Source organism: Oncorhynchus mykiss, unplaced genomic scaffold (assembly GCF_013265735.2).
Source record: "Oncorhynchus mykiss isolate Arlee unplaced genomic scaffold, USDA_OmykA_1.1 un_scaffold_234, whole genome shotgun sequence".
NCBI classification, from domain to species: domain Eukaryota; kingdom Metazoa; phylum Chordata; class Actinopteri; order Salmoniformes; family Salmonidae; genus Oncorhynchus; species Oncorhynchus mykiss.
Window position 1 is genome coordinate 122004 of NW_023493700.1, and position 20930 is coordinate 142933.

The window sequence follows — 20930 nt, forward strand, 5'->3', positions numbered from 1 at the left end:
GAATTATTGTGTCTGATTCTGCATCGCAAGATTGAGGGAAAAGGTCTCTTCTTACTTGTTAAATATCACTAGCTTTCCTCATTTGGACAGGATCACAACTTTGATGTCTACTGTTGCATAGCAAAGTCTGTATGATATCAAATAGGGTCGTTTAATTTCATTAGCTCAGCTAATTTGTACATGTTTGCAATTTACCTAAATATGGCATTGGTCTTGTTGCTTTGAAAAGCTTGGACATTGTTGTTCAACTTTAATAATCTTAGACTGCAAGGCCTGAGAATTATTGTGTCTGAATCTGCATCGCAAGATTGAAGGAAAGAGTATCTTTGTACTTGTCAAATATCATTAGCTTTCCTCATTCGGACAGGTTCACAACTTTGATGTCTGTTGTTGCTAAGCAATGTCTGTATGATGTGAAATAGGGATGTATTAAGTAGACTGTGTGGCCTAATGGATAAGGTGTCTGACTTTGAATCTGAAAATTGTGGGTTTGAGTCCCTTCGTGGTTGTTAAATTTCCTTAGCTCAGCTAATTTGAAGATGTTTGCAATTTCCAGAAATAAGGCATTGTTCTTGTTGCTTTGAAAAATGTACACATTGTTGTTTAAATAGGGATGTATCACGTAGACTGCGTGGCCTAATGGATAAGGCGTCTGACTTCGAATCAGAAGCTTGAGGGTTCGAGACCCTTCGTGGTTGTTTAGTTTCATTTAGCTCAGCTAATTTGAACATGTTTGCAATTTCCCAAACTAAGGCATTGGTCTTGTTGCTTGGACATTGTTATTCAACTTTAATAATCTTAGACTGCAAGGCCTGAGAATTATTGTGTCTGAATCTGCATCGCAAGATTGAAGGAAAGAGTATCTTTGTACTTGTCAAATATCATTAGCTTTCCTCATTCGGACAGGTTCACAACTTTGATGTCTGTTGTTGCTAAGCAATGTCTGTATGATGTGAAATAGGGATGCATTAAGCAGACTGTGTGGCCTAATGGATAAGGTGTCTGACTTTGAATGTGAAAATTGTGGGTTTGAGTCCCTTCGTGGTTGTTAAATTTCCTTACCTCAGCTAATTTGAAGATGTTTGCAATTTCCCGAAATTAGGCATTGTTCTTGTTGCTTTGAAAAACTTGTACATTGTTGTTTAACTTTAATTATCTAAGACAGCAAGGCCTGAGAAATATTGTGCATGATTCTGCATCGCAAGATTGAGGGAAAATGTCTCTTCGTACTTGTTAAATATCACTAGCTTTCCTCATTTGGACAGGATCACAACTTTGATGTCTACTGTTGCATAGCAAAGTCTGTATGATATCAAATAGGGTCGTTTATTTTCATTAGCTCAGCTAATTTGTACATGTTTGCAATTTCCCTAAATATGGCATTGGTCTTGTTGCTTTGAAAAGCTTGGACATTGTTGTTCAACTTTAATAATCTAAGACTGCAAGGCCTGAGAATTATTGTGTCTGAATCTGCATCGCAAGATTGAAGAAAAGAGTATCTTTGTACTTGTTAAATATCATTAGCTTTCCTCATTCGGACAGGTTCACAACTTTGATGTCTGTTGTTGCAAAGCAATGTCTGTATGATGTCAAATAGGGATGTATCACGTAGACTGTGTTATCTAATGGATAAGGCGTCTGACTTCCAATCAGAAGATTGAGGGTTCGAGTCCCTTCATGGTTGTTTAGTTTCATTTAGCTCAGCTAATTTGAACATGTTTGCAATTTCCCAAACTAAGGCATTGGTCTTGTTGCTTGGACATTGTTATTCAACTTTAATAATCTTAGACTGCAAGGCCTGAGAAATATTGTGTATGATTCTGCATCGCAAGATTGAGGGAAATTGTCTCTTCGTACTTGTTAAATATCACTAGCTTTCCTCATTTGGACAGGATCACAACTTTGATGTCTACTGTTGCATAGCAAAGTCTGTATGATATCAAATAGGGTCGTTTAATTTCATTAGCTCAGCTAATTTGTACATGTTTGCAATTTCCCTAAATATGGCATTGGTCTTGTTGCTTTGAAAAGCTTGGACATTGTTGTTCAACTTTAATAATCTAAGACTGCAATGCCTGAGAATTATTGTGTCTGAATCTGCATCGCAAGATTGAAGAAAATAGTATCTTTGTACTTGTTAAATATCATTAGCTTTTCTCATTCGGACAGGTTCACAACTTTGATGTCTGTTGTTGCTAAGCAATGTCTGTATGATGTGAAATAGGGACGTATTAAGTAGACTGTGTGGCCTAATGGATAAGGTGTCTGACTTTGAATCTGAAAATTGTGGGTTTGAGTCCCTTCGTGGTTGTTAAATTTCCTTAGCTCAGCTAATTTGAAGATGTTTGCAATTTCCCGAAATAAGGCATTGTTCTTGTTGCTTTGAAAAATGTACACATTGTTGTTTAAATAGGGATGTATCACGTAGACTGCGTGGCCTAATGGATAAGGCGTCTGACTTCGAATCAGAAGCTTGAGGGTTCGAGACCCTTCGTGGTTGTTTAGTTTCATTTACCTCAGCTAATTTGAACATGTTTGCAATTTCCCAAACTAAGGCATTGGTCTTGTTGCTTGGACATTGTTATTCAACTTTAATAATCTTAGACTGCAAGGCCTGAGAATTATTGTGTCTGAATCTGCATCGCAAGATTGAAGGAAAGAGTATCTTTGTACTTGTCAAATATCATTAGCTTTCCTCATTCGGACAGGTTCACAACTTTGATGTCTGTTGTTGCTAAGCAATGTCTGTATGATGTGAAATAGGGATGCATTAAGCAGACTGTGTGGCCTAATGGATAAGGTGTCTGACTTTGAATGTGAAAATTGTGGGTTTGAGTCCCTTCGTGGTTGTTAAATTTCCTTACCTCAGCTAATTTGAAGATGTTTGCAATTTCCCGAAATAAGGCATTGTTCTTGTTGCTTTGAAAAACTTGTACATTGTTGTTTAACTTTAATTATCTAAGACAGCAAGGCCTGAGAAATATTGTGCATGATTCTGCATCGCAAGATTGAGGGAAAATGTCTCTTCGTACTTGTTAAATATCACTAGCTTTCCTCATTTGGACAGGATCACAACTTTGATGTCTACTGTTGCATAGCAAAGTCTGTATGATATCAAATAGGGTCGTTTATTTTCATTAGCTCAGCTAATTTGTACATGTTTGCAATTTCCCTAAATATGGCATTGGTCTTGTTGCTTTGAAAAGCTTGGACATTGTTGTTCAACTTTAATAATCTAAGACTGCAAGGCCTGAGAATTATTGTGTCTGAATCTGCATCGCAAGATTGAAGAAAAGAGTATCTTTGTACTTGTTAAATATCATTAGCTTTCCTCATTCGGACAGGTTCACAACTTTGATGTCTGTTGTTGCAAAGCAATGTCTGTATGATGTCAAATAGGGATGTATCACGTAGACTGTGTTATCTAATGGATAAGGCGTCTGACTTCGAATCAGAAGATTGAGGGTTCGAGTCCCTTCATGGTTGTTTAGTTTCATTTAGCTCAGCTAATTTGAACATGTTTGCAATTTCCCAAACTAAGGCATTGGTCTTGTTGCTTGGACATTGTTATTCAACTTTAATAATCTTAGACTGCAAGGCCTGAGAAATATTGTGTATGATTCTGCATCGCAAGATTGAGGGAAATTGTCTCTTCGTACTTGTTAAATATCACTAGCTTTCCTCATTTGGACAGGATCACAACTTTGATGTTTACTGTTGCATAGCAAAGTCTGTATGATATCAAATAGGGTCGTTTAATTTCATTAGCTCAGCTAATTTGTACATGTTTGCAATTTCCCTAAATATGGCATTGGTCTTGTTGCTTTGAAAAGCTTGGACATTGTTGTTCAACTTTAATAATCTAAGACTGCAAGGCCTGAGAATTATTGTGTCTGAATCTGCATCGCAAGATTGAAGAAAATAGTATCTTTGTACTTGTTAAATATCATTAGCTTTTCTCATTCGGACAGGTTCACAACTTTGATGTCTGTTGTTGCTAAGCAATGTCTGTATGATCTGAAATAGGGACGTATTAAGTAGACTGTGTGGCCTAATGGATAAGGTGTCTGACTTTGAATCTGAAAATTGTGGGTTTGAGTCCCTTCGTGGTTGTTAAATTTCCTTAGCTCAGCTAATTTGAAGATGTTTGCAATTTCCCGAAATAAGGCATTGTTCTTGTTGCTTTGAAAATAGGGATGCATCACATAGACTGCGTGGCCTAATGGATAAGGCGTCTGACTTCGAATCAGAAGATTGAGGGTTCGAGTCCCTTCGTGGTTGTTTAGTTTCATTTAGCTCAGCTAATTTGAACATGTTTGCAATTTCCCAAACTAAGGCATTGGTCTTGTTGCTTGGACATTGTTATTCAACTTTAATAATCTTAGACTGCAAGGCCTGAGAAATATTGTGTATGATTCTGCATCGCAAGATTGAGGGAAATAGTCTCTTCGTACTTGTTAAATATCACTAGCTTTCCTCATTTGGACAGGATCACAACTTTGATGTCTACTGTTGCATAGCAAAGTCTGTATGATATCAAATAGGGTCGTTTAATTTCATTAGCTCAGCTAATTTTTACATGTTTGCAATTTCCCTAAATATGGCATTGGTCTTGTTGCTTTGAAAAGCTTGGACATTGTTGTTCAACTTTAATAATCTAAGACTGCAAGGCCTGAGAATTATTGTGTCTGAATCTGCATCGCAAGATTGAAGAAAAGAGTATCTTTGTACTTGTTAAATATCATTAGCTTTCCTCATTCGGACAGGTTCACAACTTTGATGTCTGTTGTTGCTAAGCAATGTCTGTATGATGTCAAATAGGGGTGTATCACGTAGACTGCGTAGCCTAACGGATAAGGTGTCTGACTTCGAATCAGAAGATTGAGGGTTCAAGTCCCTTCGTGGTTGTTTAGTTTCATTTAGCTCAGCTAATTTGAACATATTTGCAATTTCCCAAACTAAGGCATTGGTCTTGTTGCTTGGACATTGTTATTCAACTTTAATAATCTTAGACTGCAAGGCCTGAGAATTATTGTGTCTGAATCTGCATCGCAAGATTGAAGGAAAGAGTATCTTTGTACTTGTCAAATATCATTAGCTTTCCTCATTCGGACAGGTTCACAACTTTGATGTCTGTTGTTGCTAAGCAATGTCTGTATGATGTGAAATAGGGATGTATTAAGTAGACTGTGTGGCCTAATGGATAAGGTGTCTGACTTTGAATATGAAAATTGTGGGTTTGAGTTCCTTCGTGGTTGTTAAATTTCCTTACCTCAGCTAATTTGAAGATGTTTGCAATTTCCCGAAATAAGGCATTGTTCTTGTTGCTTTGAAAAACTTGTACATTGTTGTTTAACTTTAATAATCTAAGACTGCAAGGCCTGAGAAATATTGTGTCTGATTCGGCATCGCAAGATTGAGGGACATAGTCTTTTCGTACTTGTAAAATATCACTAGCTGTCCTCATTCGGATAGGTTCACAACTTTGATGTCTGTTGTTGCTAAGCAACGTCTGTTTGATGTTATATCGGAGAATATGGAGTAGAAGGTGTTGCCTCGTGAATAAGGCATCTGACTTCGAAACAGAAAATTGGGCTTTTGAGGCATTTTCGTGGTCGTTTAATTTCATTAAATCAGCTAATATGGACATGTTTGCAATTTCCCGAAATAAGGCATTGTTCTTGTTGCTTTGAAATGCTAAGACATTGTTATTCATCTTTAATAATCTAATATTGCAAGGCCTGAGAATTATTGTGTCTGATTCTGCATCGCAAGATTGAGGGAAAAGGTCTCTTCTTACTTGTTAAATATCACTAGCTTTCCTCATTTGGACAGGATCACAACTTTGATGTCTACTGTTGCATAGCAAAGTCTGTATGATATCAAATAGGGTCGTTTAATTTCATTAGCTCAGCTAATTTGTACATGTTTGCAATTGACCTAAATATGGCATTGGTCTTGTTGCTTTGAAAAGCTTGGACATTGTTGTTCAACTTTAATAATCTTAGACTGCAAGGCCTGAGAATTATTGTGTCTGGATCTGCATCGCAAGATTGAAGGAAAGAGTATCTTTGTACTTGTTAAATATCATTAGCTTTCCTCATTCGGACAGGTTCACAACTTTGATGTCTGTTGTTGCTAAGCAATGTCTGTATGATGTGAAATAGGGATGTATTAAGTAGACTGTGTGGCCTAATGGATAAGGTGTCTGACTTTGAATCTGAAAATTGTGGGTTTGAGTCCCTTCGTGGTTGTTAAATTTCCTTAGCTCAGCTAATTTGAAGATGTTTGCAATTTCCAGAAATAAGGCATTGTTCTTGTTGCTTTGAAAAATGTACACATTGTTGTTTAAATAGGGGTGTATCACGTAGACTGCGTGGCCTAATGGATAAGGCGTCTGACTTCGAATCAGAATATTGTGGGTTTGAGTCCCTTCGTGGTTGTTAAATTTCATTAGCTCAGCTAATTTGAAGATGTTTGCAATTTCCCAAAATAAGACATTTTTCTTGTTGCTTTGAAATGCTAAGACATTCATCTTTAATAATCTACTATTGCAAGGCCTGAGAATTATTGTGTCTGATTCTGCATCGCAAGATTGAGGTTAAAGGTCTCTTCTTACTTGTTAAATATCACTAGCTTTCCTCATTTGGACAGGATCACAACTTTGATGTCTACTGTTGCATAGCAAAGTCTGTATGATATCAAATAGGGTCGTTTAATTTCATTAGCTCAGCTAATTTGAACATGTTTGCAATTTCCCAAACTAAGGCATTGGTCTTGTTGCTTGGACATTGTTATTCAACTTTAATAATCTTAGACTGCAAGGCCTGAGAAATATTGTGTCTGATTCTGCATCGCAAGATTGAGGGAAAAGGTCTCTTCTTACTTGTTAAATATCACTAGCTTTCCTCATTTGGACAGGATCACAACTTTGATGTCTACTGTTGCATAGCAAAGTCTGTATGATATCAAATAGGGTCGTTTAATTTCATTAGCTCAGCTAATTTTTACATGTTTGCAATTTCCCTAAATATGGCATTGGTCTTGTTGCTTTGAAATGCTAAGACATTGTTATTCATCTTTAATAATCTAATATTGCAAGGCCTGAGAATTATTGTGTCTGATTCTGCATCGCAAGATTGAGGGAAAAGGTCTCTTCTTACTTGTTAAATATCACTAGCTTTCCTCATTTGGACAGGATCACAACTTTGATGTCTACTGTTGCATAGCAAAGTCTGTATGATATCAAATAGGGTCGTTTAATTTCATTAGCTCAGCTAATTTGTACATGTTTGCAATTGACCTAAATATGGCATTGGTCTTGTTGCTTTGAAAAGCTTGGACATTGTTGTTCAACTTTAATAATCTTACACTGCAAGGCCTGAGAATTATTGTGTCTGGATCTGCATCGCAAGATTGAAGGAAAGAGTATCTTTGTACTTGTTAAATATCATTAGCTTTCCTCATTCGGACAGGTTCACAACTTTGATGTCTGTTGTTGCTAAGCAATGTCTGTATGATGTGAAATAGGGATGTATTAAGTAGACTGTGTGGCCTAATGGATAAGGTGTCTGACTTTGAATCTGAAAATTGTGGGTTTGAGTCCCTTCGTGGTTGTTAAATTTCCTTAGCTCAGCTAATTTGAAGATGTTTGCAATTTCCAGAAATAAGGCATTGTTCTTGTTGCTTTGAAAAATGTACACATTGTTGTTTAAATAGGGGTGTATCACGTAGACTGCGTGGCCTAATGGATAAGGCGTCTGACTTCGAATCAGAATATTGTGGGTTTGAGTCCCTTCGTGGTTGTTAAATTTCATTAGCTCAGCTAATTTGAAGATGTTTGCAATTTCCCAAAATAAGACATTTTTCTTGTTGCTTTGAAATGCTAAGACATTCATCTTTAATAATCTACTATTGCAAGGCCTGAGAATTATTGTGTCTGATTCTGCATCGCAAGATTGAGGTTAAAGGTCTCTTCTTACTTGTTAAATATCACTAGCTTTCCTCATTTGGACAGGATCACAACTTTGATGTCTACTGTTGCATAGCAAAGTCTGTATGATATCAAATAGGGTCGTTTAATTTCATTAGCTCAGCTAATTTTTACATGTTTGCAATTTCCCTAAATATGGCATTGGTCTTGTTGCTTTGAAAAGCTTGGACATTGTTGTTCAACTTTAATAATCTTAGACTGCAAGGCCTGAGAATTATTGTGTCTGAATCTGCATCGCAAGATTGAAGAAAAGAGTATCTTTGTACTTGTTAAATATCATTAGCTTTCCTCATTCGGACAGGTTCACAACTTTGATGTCTGTTGTTGCTAAGCAATGTCTGTATGATGTCAAATAGGGGTGTATCACGTAGACTGCGTAGCCTAATGGATAAGGTGTCTGACTTCGAATCAGAAGATTGAGGGTTCAAGTCCCTTCGTGGTTGTTTAGTTTCATTTAGCTCAGCTAATTTGAACATATTTGCAATTTCCCAAACTAAGGCATTGGTCTTGTTGCTTGGACATTGTTATTCAACTTTAATAATCTTAGACTGCAAGGCCTGAGAATTATTGTGTCTGAATCTGCATCGCAAGATTGAAGGAAAGAGTATCTTTGTACTTGTCAAATATCATTAGCTTTCCTCATTCGGACAGGTTCACAACTTTGATGTCTGTTGTTGCTAAGCAATGTCTGTATGATGTGAAATAGGGATGTATTAAGTAGACTGTGTGGCCTAATGGATAAGGTGTCTGACTTTGAATGTGAAAATTGTGGGTTTGAGTCCCTTCGTGGTTGTTAAATTTCCTTACCTCAGCTAATTTGAAGATGTTTGCAATTTCCCGAAATAAGGCATTGTTCTTGTTGCTTTGAAAAACTTGTACATTGTTGTTTAACTTTAATAATCTAGGACTGCAAGGCCTGAGAAATATTGTGTCTGATTCGGCATCGCAAGATTGAGGGACATAGTCTTTTCGTACTTGTAAAATATCACTAGCTGTCCTCATTCGGATAGGTTCACAACTTTGATGTCTGTTGTTGCTAAGCAACGTCTGTTTGATGTTATATCGGAGAATATGGAGTAGAAGGTGTTGCCTCGTGAATAAGGCATCTGACTTCGAAACAGAAAATTGGGCTTTTGAGGCATTTTCGTGGTCGTTTAATTTCATTAAATCAGCTAATATGGACATGTTTGCAATTTCCCGAAATAAGGCATTGTTCTTGTTGCTTTGAAATGCTAAGACATTGTTATTCATCTTTAATAATCTAATATTGCAAGGCCTGAGAATTATTGTGTCTGATTCTGCATCGCAAGATTGAGGGAAAAGGTCTCTTCTTACTTGTTAAATATCACTAGCTTTCCTCATTTGGACAGGATCACAACTTTGATGTCTACTGTTGCATAGCAAAGTCTGTATGATATCAAATAGGGTCGTTTAATTTCATTAGCTCAGCTAATTTGTACATGTTTGCAATTGACCTAAATATGGCATTGGTCTTGTTGCTTTGAAAAGCTTGGACATTGTTGTTCAACTTTAATAATCTTAGACTGCAAGGCCTGAGAATTATTGTGTCTGGATCTGCATCGCAAGATTGAAGGAAAGAGTATCTTTGTACTTGTTAAATATCATTAGCTTTCCTCATTCGGACAGGTTCACAACTTTGATGTCTGTTGTTGCTAAGCAATGTCTGTATGATGTGAAATAGGGATGTATTAAGTAGACTGTGTGGCCTAATGGATAAGGTGTCTGACTTTGAATCAGAAAATAGTGGGTTTGAGTCCCTTCGTGGTTGTTGAATTTCCTTAGCTCAGCTAATTTGAAGATGTTTGCAATTTCCAGAAATAAGGCATTGTTCTTGTTGCTTTGAAAAATGTACACATTGTTGTTTAAATAGGGGTGTATCACGTAGACTGCGTGGCCTAATGGATAAGGCGTCTGACTTCGAATCAGAATATTGTGGGTTTGAGTCCCTTCGTGGTTGTTAAATTTCATTAGCTCAGCTAATTTGAAGATGTTTGCAATTTCCCAAAATAAGACATTTTTCTTGTTGCTTTGAAATGCTAAGACATTCATCTTTAATAATCTACTATTGCAAGGCCTGAGAATTATTGTGTCTGATTCTGCATCGCAAGATTGAGGTTAAAGGTCTCTTCTTACTTGTTAAATATCACTAGCTTTCCTCATTTGGACAGGATCACAACTTTGATGTCTACTGTTGCATAGCAAAGTCTGTATGATATCAAATAGGGTCGTTTAATTTCATTAGCTCAGCTAATTTGAACATGTTTGCAATTTCCCAAACTAAGGCATTGGTCTTGTTGCTTGGACATTGTTATTCAACTTTAATAATCTTAGACTGCAAGGCCTGAGAAATATTGTGTCTGATTCTGCATCGCAAGATTGAGGGAAAAGGTCTCTTCTTACTTGTTAAATATCACTAGCTTTCCTCATTTGGACAGGATCACAACTTTGATGTCTACTGTTGCATAGCAAAGTCTGTATGATATCAAATAGGGTCGTTTAATTTCATTAGCTCAGCTAATTTTTACATGTTTGCAATTTCCCTAAATATGGCATTGGTCTTGTTGCTTTGAAAAGCTTGGACATTGTTGTTCAACTTTAATAATCTAAGACTGCAAGGCCTGAGAATTATTGTGTCTGAATCTGCATCGCAAGATTGAAGAAAAGAGTATCTTTGTACTTGTTAAATATCATTAGCTTTCCTCATTCGGACAGGTTCACAACTTTGATGTCTGTTGTTGCTAAGCAATGTCTGTATGATGTCAAATAGGGGTGTATCACGTAGACTGCGTAGCCTAATGGATAAGGTGTCTGACTTCGAATCAGAAGATTGAGGGTTCGAGTCCCTTCGTGGTTGTTTAGTTTCATTTAGCTCAGCTAATTTGAACATATTTGCAATTTCCCAAACTAAGGCATTGGTCTTGTTGCTTGGACATTGTTATTCAACTTTAATAATCTTAGACTGCAAGGCCTGAGAATTATTGTGTCTGAATCTGCATCGCAAGATTGAAGGAAAGAGTATCTTTGTACTTGTCAAATATCATTAGCTTTCCTCATTCGGACAGGTTCACAACTTTGATGTCTGTTGTTGCTAAGCAATGTCTGTATGATGTGAAATAGGGATGTATTAAGTAGACTGTGTGGCCTAATGGATAAGGTGTCTGACTTTGAATATGAAAATTGTGGGTTTGAGTCCCTTCGTGGTTGTTAAATTTCCTTACCTCAGCTAATTTGAAGATATTTGCAATTTCCCGAAATAAGGCATTGTTCTTGTTGCTTTGAAAAACTTGTACATTGTTGTTTAACTTTAATAATCTAAGACTGCAAGGCCTGAGAAATATTGTGTCTGATTCGGCATCGCAAGATTGAGGGACATAGTCTTTTCGTACTTGTAAAATATCACTAGCTGTCCTCATTCGGATAGGTTCACAACTTTGATGTCTGTTGTTGCTAAGCAACGTCTGTTTGATGTTATATCGGAGAATATGGAGTAGAAGGTGTTGCCTCGTGAATAAGGCGTCTGACTTCGAAACAGAAAATTGGGCTTTTGAGGCATTTTCGTGGTCGTTTAATTTCATTAAATCAGCTAATATGGACATGTTTGCAATTTCCCGAAATAAGGCATTGTTCTTGTTGCTTTGAAATGCTAAGACATTGTTATTCATCTTTAATAATCTAATATTGCAAGGCCTGAGAATTATTGTGTCTGATTCTGCATCGCAAGATTGAGGGAAAAGGTCTCTTCTTACTTGTTAAATATCACTAGCTTTCCTCATTTGGACAGGATCACAACTTTGATATCTACTGTTGCATAGCAAAGTCTGTATGATATCAAATAGGGTCGTTTAATTTCATTAGCTCAGCTAATTTGTACATGTTTGCAATTTACCTAAATATGGCATTGGTCTTGTTGCTTTGAAAAGCTTGGACATTGTTGTTCAACTTTAATAATCTTAGACTGCAAGGCCTGAGAATTATTGTGTCTGAATCTGCATCGCAAGATTGAAGGAAAGAGTATCTTTGTACTTGTCAAATATCATTAGCTTTCCTCATTCGGACAGGTTCACAACTTTGATGTCTGTTGTTGCTAAGCAATGTCTGTATGATGTGAAATAGGGATGTATTAAGTAGACTGTGTGGCCTAATGGATAAGGTGTCTGACTTTGAATCTGAAAATTGTGGGTTTGAGTCCCTTCGTGGTTGTTAAATTTCCTTAGCTCAGCTAATTTGAAGATGTTTGCAATTTCCAGAAATAAGGCATTGTTCTTGTTGCTTTGAAAAATGTACACATTGTTGTTTAAATAGGGATGTATCACGTAGACTGCGTGGCCTAATGGATAAGGCGTCTGACTTCGAATCAGAAGCTTGAGGGTTCGAGACCCTTCGTGGTTGTTTAGTTTCATTTAGCTCAGCTAATTTGAACATGTTGAACATGTGTCTGATTCGGCATCGCAAGATTGAGGGACATAGTCTTTTCGTACTTGTAAAATATCACTAGCTGTCCTCATTCAGATAGGTTCACAACTTTGATGTCTGTTGTTGCTAAGCAACGTCTGTTTGATGTTATATCGGAGAATATGGAGTAGAAGGTGTTGCCTCGTGAATAAGGCGTCTGACTTCGAAACAGAAAATTGGGCTTTTGAGGCATTTTCGTGGTCGTTTAATTTCATTAAATCAGCTAATATGGACATGTTTGCAATTTCCCGAAATAAGGCATTGTTCTTGTTGCTTTGAAAAACTTGTACATTGTTATTCAACTTTAATAATCTTAGACTGCAAGGCCTGAGAAATATTGTGTATGATTCTGCATCGCAAGATTGAGGGAAATTGTCTCTTCGTACTTGTTAAATATCACTAGCTGTCCTCATTCGGACAGGATCACAACTTTGATGTCTGTTGTTGCTAAGCAATGTCTGTATGATGTGAAATAGGGATGTATTAAGTAGACTGTGTGGCCTAATGGATAAGGTGTCTGACTTCGAATCAGAAGATTGAGGGTTCGAGTCCCTTCGTGGTTGTTTAGTTTCATTTAGCTCAGCTAATTTGAACATATTTGCAATTTCCCAAACTAAGGCATTGGTCTTGTTGCTTGGACATTGTTATTCAACTTTAATAATCTTAGACTGCAAGGCCTGAGAATTATTGTGTCTGAATCTGCATCGCAAGATTGAAGGAAAGAGTATCTTTGTACTTGTCAAATATCATTAGCTTTCCTCATTCGGACAGGTTCACAACTTTGATGTCTGTTGTTGCTAAACAATGTCTGTATGATGTGAAATAGGGATGTATTAAGTAGACTGTGTGTTCTAATGGATAAGGTGTCTGACTTTGAATCTGAAAATTGTGGGTTTGAGTCCCTTCGTGGTTGTTAAATTTCCTTAGCTCAGCTAATTTGAAGATGTTTGCAATTTCCCGAAATAAGGCATTGTTCTTGTTGCTTTGAAAAACTTGTACATTGTTATTCAACTTTAATAATCTTAGACTGCAAGGCCTGAGAATTATTGTGTCTGAATCTGCATCGCAAGATTGAAGGAAAGAGTATCTTTGTACTTGTCAAATATCATTAGCTTTCCTCATTTGGACAGGATCACAACTTTGATGTCTACTGTTGCATAGCAAAGTCTGTATGATATCAAATAGGGTCGTTTAATTTCATTAGCTCAGCTAATTTGTACATGTTTGCAATTTCCCTAAATATGGCATTGGTCTTGTTGCTTTGAAAAGCTTGGACATTGTTGTTCAACTTTAATAATCTAAGACTGCAAGGCCAGAGAATTATTGTGTCTGAATCTGCATCGCAAGATTGAAGAAAAGAGTATCTTTGTACTTGTTAAATATCATTAGCTTTTCTCATTCGGACAGGTTCACAACTTTGATGTCTGTTGTTGCTAAGCAATGTCTGTATGATGTGAAATAGGGATGTATTAAGTAGACTGTGTGGCCTAATGGATAAGGTGTCTGACTTCGAATCAGAAGATTGAGGGTTCGAGTCCCTTCGTGGTTGTTTAGTTTCATTTAGCTCAGCTAATTTGAACATGTTTGCAATTTCCCGAAATAAGGCATTGTTCTTGTTGCTTTGAAAAACGTATACATTGTTGTTTAAATAGGGATGTATCACGTAGACTGCGTGGCCTAATGAATAAGGCGTCTGACTTCGAATCAGAAGATTGAGGGTTCGAGTCCCTTCGTGGTTGTTTAGTTTCATTTAGCTCAGCTAATTTGAACATATTTGCAATTTCCCAAACTAAGGCATTGGTCTTGTTGCTTGGACATTGTTATTCAACTTTAATAATCTTAGACTGCAAGGCCTGAGAATTATTGTGTCTGAATCTGCATCGCAAGATTGAAGGAAAGAGTATCTTTGTACTTGTCAAATATCATTAGCTTTCCTAATTCGGACAGGTTCACAACTTTGATGTCTGTTGTTGCTAAGCAATGTCTGTATGATGTGAAATAGGGATGTATTAAGTAGACTGTGTGGCCTAATGGATAAGGTGTCTGACTTCGAATCAGAAGATTGAGGGTTCGAGTCCCTTCGTGGTTGTTTAGTTTCATTTAGCTCAGCTAATTTGAACATGTTTGCAATTTCCCGAAATAAGGCATTGTTCTTGTTGCTTTGAAAAACGTATACATTGTTGTTTAAATAGGGATGTATCACGTAGACTGCGTGGCCTAATGGATAAGGCATCTGACTTCGAATCAGAAGATTGAGGGTTCGAGTCCCTTCGTGGTTGTTTAGTTTCATTTAGCTTAGCTAATTTGTACATGTTTGCAATTTCCCTAAATATGGCATTGGTCTTGTTGCTTTGAAAAGCTTGGACATTGTTGTTCAACTTTAATAATCTAAGACTGCAAGGCCTGAGAATTATTGTGTCTGAATCTGCATCACAAGATTGAGGGAAATAGTCTCTTCGTACTTATCATTAGCTTTCCTCATTCAGACAGGTTCACAACTTTGATGTCTGTTGTTGCTAAGCAACATCTGTTTTATGTCATTTAGGAGTTTATGGAGTAGAAGGTGTGGCCTGGTGGTTAAGGCATCTGATTTCGAAAAAGAAAATTGAGCTTTTGAGTTATTTTCGTGGTCGTTTAATTTCATTAAATCAGCTATTATGGACATGTTTGCAATTTCCCGAAATAAGGCATTGTTCTTGTTGCTTTGAAAAGCTAGGACATTGTTATTCAACTTTAATAATCTAATATTGCAAGGCCTGAGAATTATTGTGTCTGATTCTGCATCGGAAATTGAAGAAAAGAGGATCTTTGAGCTTTCCTCATTCGGACAGGTTCACAACTTTGATGTCTACTGTTGCATAGCAAAGTCTGTATGATATCAAATAGGGTCGTTTAATTTCATTAGCTCAGCTAATTTGTACATGTTTGCAATTTCCATAAATATGGCATTGGTCTTGTTGCTTTGAAAAGCTTGGACATTGTTGTTCAACTTTAATAATCTAAGACTGCAAGGCCTGAGAATTATTGTGTCTGAATCTGCATCGCAAGATTGAAGAAAAGAGTATCTTTGTACTTGTTAAATATCATAAGCTTTCCTCATTTGGACAGGTTCACAACTTTGATGTCTGTTGTTGCTAATCAACTTCTCCGGGATTGGTTGCGTTACCGCACTGGACGCCTCGCGGCGCCCATCTCCGCCATTCCGGATTCGGGGATCTGAACCCGACTCCCTGTCGATCAGCCGGGGGGCGACGGAGTCCATCGCCCCTCCCTTCCAAACGGCGTTCGCCCATCTCTTAGGACCGACTGACCCATGTTCAACTGCTGTTCACATGGAACCCTTCTCCACTTCGGCCTTCAAAGTTCTCGTTTGAACATTTGCTACTACCACCAAGATCTGCACCCGCGGCGGCTCCACCCGTGCCCGCGCCCTAGGCTTCCGTGCTCACCGCGGCGGCCCTCCTACTCACCCGGTTATGGGCCCGACGCTCCAGCACCATCCATTTTCAGGGCTAGTTGATTCGGCAGGTGAGTTGTTACACACTCCTTAGCGGATTCCGACTTCCATGGCCACCGTCCTGCTGTTTATATCGACCAACACCTTTTCTGGGGTCTGATGAGCGTCGGCATCGAGCGCCTTAACCCGGCATTCGGTTCATCCCGCAGCGCCAGTTCTGCTTACCAAAAGTGACCCACTAGGCGGCTCGCATTCCACTCCCGGCTCCAAGCCAGCGAGCCGGGCTTCTTACTCATTTAAAGTTTGAGAATAGGTTGAGATCGTTTCGGCCCCAAGACCTCTAATCATTCGCTTTACCAGATTCGGTAGCGGCCTCTCCACCCGCCCATACGTGAGTCATGCAACCGTGGCTAATGGGGAAAGGGGATGGAGCCAGTTGGGCACATCCCAGGCAAAGGGGAATACGGGGAAGCGGGCTAGGACCGATGACACCAGCGCCGGGAAAAGGGAGAGGCGGGAGGCGTGAGCCCCCTACCCTTCCCAACCTGCAGTAGAGCTGGATTTTCGGAGCTGATCCCCATGCCGGCGGCTGGCAACCCGTTAATGATCCTTCCGCAGGTTCACCTACAGAAACCTTGTTACGACTTTTACTTTCTCTAGATAGTCAAGTTTGATTGTCTTCTCAGCGCTCCGCCAAGGCCGTGACCGACCTCGGCGGGGCCGATCCGAGGACCTCACTAAACCATCCAATCCGTGCCTTACTGAAAGATAGCTGGTACCATGAAAAGGTTCTTTCACTGGAGGACTTTGAAGAAAGAAAAAGTTTTCTCAAAATGGCAACCCTGCTATTATATAGTAAGGGGATTTGTCTCTACGGTAGAGCTAATACTTGAAATGCATGCGGTCTGAAGTTAATCCCCAAATTCTCTTAGTTGTTAAATTAGCTTTTGCACGACTCCCACTTTCCAGAATGTTGACATTTTAAGAAGGAAATAGATGTGCTAAGTGATCTGCTTTTGTAAACTGAAGCACATGGGTTCAATCCTTGTTCGACGTTTATGGAAGCTAGATGATATTATGGAAATGTACTTTCATTAGAACAGTGTAAAGAAAAGGTAAATTGTATTGATATGGCCACTACGACCTGTATGCTCTAGTCGGCTGGCCCTCGCTACATATTCGTCGCCAGACCCACTGGCTCCAGGTCATCTTTTTAGTCTATGCTAGGTAGAGCTCCGCCTTATCTCAGCTCACTGGTCACGATAACAACACCCACCTGTAGCACGCGCTCCAGCAGGTATATCTCAATGGTCATCCCCAAAGCCAACACCTCCTTTGGCCGCCTTTCCTTCCAGTTCTCTGCTGCCAATGACTGGAACGAATTGCAAAAATAGCTGAAGCTGGAGACATATTTCCATCATTCAGACCCCTCTGAATACTTGCAGACATTTCATTTTACTCACTTTTTGTCTCTTCCACAATGTTATTCCTCACTCCTACAGTGTCCATCACAATTACATGCACATGGACAGTTATGCAAATTAGGTGATGACATCATTTAGCAACTTCTAGCGACTTTTAGGACAGCCAATAGCTACTTTCCTTACTGAGGTGTTGGCAACACTGCTAACTTTAAACATCGGCTATCTGAGCAGCTAACTGATCGCTGCAGCTGTACAAAGCCCATCTGTAAATAGCCCATCCAATCTACCTACCTCATCCCCATATTGTTTTAATATACTTTCTGCTCTTTGCACACCTGTATTTCTATTTGCATATCATCATCTGCTCATCTATCACTCCAGTGTTAATTTGCTAAATTGTAAATACTTCGCTACTATGGCCTATTTATTGCCTTACCTCCATTTGCACGCACTGTATATAGACTTTGTTTTTTTTATTCTTCTGTGTTATTGACTGTACGCTTGTTTATTCCATCTGTAACTCTGTGTTGTTGTTTGTGTTGCGCTGCTTTGCTTTATCTTGGCCAGGTCGCAGTTGAATATGAAAACTTGTTCTCAACTACCTTACCTGGTTAATTGTAGGTGAAATGAAAAAAAATAAGAAACATTTTTATTTTTCTCAGAAAGGTGATGTAGCTCAGTGGTAGAGCGCATGCTTCGCATGTATGAGGTCCTGGGTTCAATCCCCAGCTTCTCCATAAAAAATTGTGTAATGGCCCATCTCCTACTTTCCAGAATGTTGAAATTCCCAGCAGGAAACAGAGATGTGCTAAATAATTTGCTCTTGTAATCTGAAGAACATGTGTTCAGTCCCTATTCCTACATTTATGGAACAGAAGTGGCATGGTTGCCAACTTCAATTGCATCATTTTCAAAAACTGAAGTTCATGGGTTAGATGACTGTCCATACTTGCTTGTATTTAGAATTTCTGCTATCATTTCATTGTAGTTTCAATGGAGTGGTGTATATAAAAAGTACATTGTATTAGTATTGCATTTTATCTGCAAATAAAATGGGATCGAAGCTCAGAGGGGGAGTGCATGCTATTTTAGTATGAGGTCATTGGTTCAATCCCAAGGTTCTCCACTGAGTATTTGTGTGCCAAATTCACATTACACAACTCCTACTTTCCAGAATGTTGAAATTCTCACAGGAAACAGAGATGTTATTTGTGTGCCAAATTCACATTACACAACTACTACTTTTGCCAATCTTGGTGTTCTCTGGCAAATGCCAAACGTCCTGCACGGTGTTGGGCTGTAAGCACAACCCCCACCTGTGGACGTTGGACCCTCATACCACCCTCATGGAGTCTGTTTCTGACCGTTTGAGCAGACACATGCACATTTGTGGCCTGCTGGAGGTCATTTTGCAGGGCTCTGGCAGTGCTCCTCCTTGCACAAAGGCGGAGGTAGCGGTCCTGCTGCTGGGTTGTTGCCCTCCTACGGCCTCCTCCACGTCTCCTGATGTACTGGCCTGTCTCCTGGTAGCGCCTCCATGTTCTGGACACTACGCTGACAGACACAGCAAACCTTCTTGCCACATCTCGCATTTATGTGCCATCCTGGATGAGCTGCACTACCTGAGCCACTTGTGTGGGTTGTAGACTCTACCACTAGAGTGAAAGCATCGCCATCATTCAAAAGTGACCAAAACATCAGCCAGGAAGCATAGGAACTGAGAAGTGGTCTGTGGTCCCCACCTGCAGAACCACTCCTTTATTGGGGGTGTCTTGCTAAATGCCTATAATTTCCACCTGTTGTCTATTCCATTTGCACAACAGCATGTGAAATTTATTGTCAATCAGTGTTGCTTCCTAAATGGACAGTTTGATTTCACAGAAGTGTGATTGACTTGGAGTTACATTGTGTTGTTTAAGTGTTCCCTTTATTTTTTTGAGCAGTGTATATATATATATATACAGTGCCTTGCGAAAGTATTCGGCCCCCTTGAACTTTGCGACCTTTTGCCACATTTCAGGCTTCAAACATAAAGATATAAAACTGTATTTTTTTGTGAAGAATCAACAACAACTGGGACACAATCATGAAGTGGAACGACATTTATTGGATATTTCAAACTTTTTTAACAAATCAAAAACTGAAAAATTGGGCCCCTTTACTTTCAGTGCAGCAAACTCTCTCCAGAAGTTCAGTGAGGATCTCTGAATGATCCAATGTTGACCTAAATGACTAATGATGATAAATACAATCCACCTGTGTGTAATCAAGTCTCCGTATAAATGCACCTGCACTGTGATAGTCTCAGAGGTCCGTTAAAAGCGCATAGAGCATCATGAAGAACAAGGAACACACCAGGCAGGTCCGAGATACTGTTGTGAAGAAGTTTAAAGCCGGATTTGGATACAAAAAGATTTCCCAAGCTTTAAACATCCCAAGGAGCACTGTGCAAGCAATAATATTGAAATGGAAGGAGTATTAGACCACTGCAAATCTACCAAGACCTGGCCGTCCCTCTAAACTTTCAGCTCATACAAGGAGAAGACTGATCAGAGATGCAGCCAAGAGGCCCATGATCACTCTGGATGAACTGCAGAGATCTACAGCTGAGGTGGGAGACTCTGTCCATAGGACAACAATCAGTCGTATATTGCACAAATCTGGCCTTTATGGAAGAGTGGCAAGAAGAAAGCCATTTCTTAAAGATATCCATAAAAAGTGTTGTTTAAAGTTTGCCACAAGCCAGCTGGGAGACACACCAAACATGTGGAAGAAGATGCTCTGGTCAGATGAAACCAAAATTGAACTTTTTGGCAACAATGCAAAACGTTATGTTTGGCGTAAAAGCAACACAGCTGAACACACCGTCCCCACTGTCAAACATGGTGGTGGCAGCATCATGGTTTGGGCCTGCTTTTCTTCAGCAGGGACAGGGAAGATGGTTAAAATTGATGGGAAGATGGATGGAGCAAAATACAGGACCATTCTGGAAGAAAACCTGATGGAGTCTGCAAAAGACCTGAGACTGGGACGGAGATTTGTCTTCCAACAAGACAATGATCCAAAAAAAAGCAAAATCTACAATGGAATGGTTCAAAAATAAACATATCCAGGTGTTAGAATGGCCAAGTCAAAGTCCAGACCTGAATCCAATCGAGAATCTGTGGAAAGAACTGAAAACTGCTGTTCACAAATGCTCTCCATCTAACCTCACTGAGCTCGAGCTGTTTTGCAAGGAGGAATGGGAAAAAATGTCAGTCTCTCGATGTGCAAAACTGATAGAGACATACCCCAAGCGACTTACAGCTGTAATCGCAGCAAAAGGTGGCGCTACAAAGTATTAACTATATATATATATATATATATAGTATTTACAAATTCACCACATTCATAATTTTATATGGGAATCAAAAAGCTTTCATTAATGTTCACCATGTGCTGATGTGCTCAGCACTCAACAGACCCCATTATGACATCACAATGTAACGGAAGCCTTGCCATGATATCATTCCTGGTTCCATCTGACAAGCAAAATTTAATTTCCACTCATTTCATGATAGATCTCTCACAGAGATAGGTTAAG

The 20930-nt window shown here is 38.9% G+C and overlaps 13 non-coding genes across 13 annotated transcripts; all 13 read left to right on the plus strand.

Moving 5' to 3' along the window:
- Positions 1-625: 625 nt before the first annotated feature.
- On the plus strand, positions 626-698 carry trnar-ucg. Its single transcript has one exon. It is a non-coding gene; the product is annotated as a tRNA-Arg (tRNA).
- Positions 699-2427: 1729 nt separating this feature from the next.
- trnar-ucg lies at positions 2428-2500 on the plus strand. The gene has a single exon. It is a non-coding gene; the product is annotated as a tRNA-Arg (tRNA).
- A 1708-nt stretch (positions 2501-4208) lies between these two features.
- Positions 4209-4281, plus strand: trnar-ucg. Its single transcript has one exon. It is a non-coding gene; the product is annotated as a tRNA-Arg (tRNA).
- A 554-nt stretch (positions 4282-4835) lies between these two features.
- Positions 4836-4908, plus strand: trnar-ucg. Its single transcript has one exon. It is a non-coding gene; the product is annotated as a tRNA-Arg (tRNA).
- Positions 4909-8363: 3455 nt separating this feature from the next.
- Positions 8364-8436, plus strand: trnar-ucg. The gene has a single exon. It is a non-coding gene; the product is annotated as a tRNA-Arg (tRNA).
- A 2359-nt stretch (positions 8437-10795) lies between these two features.
- Positions 10796-10868, plus strand: trnar-ucg. The gene has a single exon. It is a non-coding gene; the product is annotated as a tRNA-Arg (tRNA).
- A 1462-nt stretch (positions 10869-12330) lies between these two features.
- Positions 12331-12403, plus strand: trnar-ucg. Its single transcript has one exon. It is a non-coding gene; the product is annotated as a tRNA-Arg (tRNA).
- A 553-nt stretch (positions 12404-12956) lies between these two features.
- On the plus strand, positions 12957-13029 carry trnar-ucg. Its single transcript has one exon. It is a non-coding gene; the product is annotated as a tRNA-Arg (tRNA).
- Positions 13030-13942: 913 nt separating this feature from the next.
- Positions 13943-14015, plus strand: trnar-ucg. The gene has a single exon. It is a non-coding gene; the product is annotated as a tRNA-Arg (tRNA).
- Positions 14016-14132: 117 nt separating this feature from the next.
- trnar-ucg lies at positions 14133-14205 on the plus strand. Its single transcript has one exon. It is a non-coding gene; the product is annotated as a tRNA-Arg (tRNA).
- Positions 14206-14482: 277 nt separating this feature from the next.
- On the plus strand, positions 14483-14555 carry trnar-ucg. The gene has a single exon. It is a non-coding gene; the product is annotated as a tRNA-Arg (tRNA).
- A 117-nt stretch (positions 14556-14672) lies between these two features.
- Positions 14673-14745, plus strand: trnar-ucg. The gene has a single exon. It is a non-coding gene; the product is annotated as a tRNA-Arg (tRNA).
- Positions 14746-18012: 3267 nt separating this feature from the next.
- On the plus strand, positions 18013-18084 carry trnaa-cgc. Its single transcript has one exon. It is a non-coding gene; the product is annotated as a tRNA-Ala (tRNA).
- Positions 18085-20930: the final 2846 nt, after the last annotated feature.